This window comes from Bison bison, unplaced genomic scaffold, assembly GCF_000754665.1.
Source record: "Bison bison bison isolate TAMUID 2011002044 unplaced genomic scaffold, Bison_UMD1.0 scf7180017864506, whole genome shotgun sequence".
Lineage (NCBI taxonomy): Eukaryota > Metazoa > Chordata > Mammalia > Artiodactyla > Bovidae > Bison > Bison bison.
Window position 1 is genome coordinate 40,314 of NW_011495063.1, and position 391 is coordinate 40,704.

The following is a 391-nucleotide window of genomic DNA, read 5'->3' on the forward strand; positions in this document are numbered from 1 at the left end:
ATAAATGCTGGAGAGGGTGTGAAGAAAAGGGAACCCTCTTACACTGTTGGTGGGAATGCAAACTAGTACAGCCACTATGAAGAACAGTGTGGAGATTCCTTAAAAAACTGGAAATAGAACTGCCTTATGATCCAGCAATCCCACTGCTGGGCATACACACTGAGGAAACCAGAAGGGAAAGAGACACGTGTACCCCAATGTTCATCGCAGCACTGTTTATAATAGCCAGGACATGGAAGCAACCTAGATGCCCATCAGCCGATGAATGGATAAGAAAGCTGTGGTATGTATACACAATGGAGTATTACTCAGCCATTAAAAAGAATACATTTTGAATCAGTTCTAATGAGGTGGATGAAACTGGAACCTATTATACAGAGTGAAGTAAGCC

The 391-nt window shown here is 42.5% G+C and overlaps 1 protein-coding gene across 1 annotated transcript in view; it reads right to left on the reverse strand.

Moving 5' to 3' along the window:
- Positions 1 to 391, reverse strand: part of LOC104980717 (olfactory receptor 145-like) — a 3,271-nt gene that overhangs the window by 1,613 nt on the left and 1,267 nt on the right.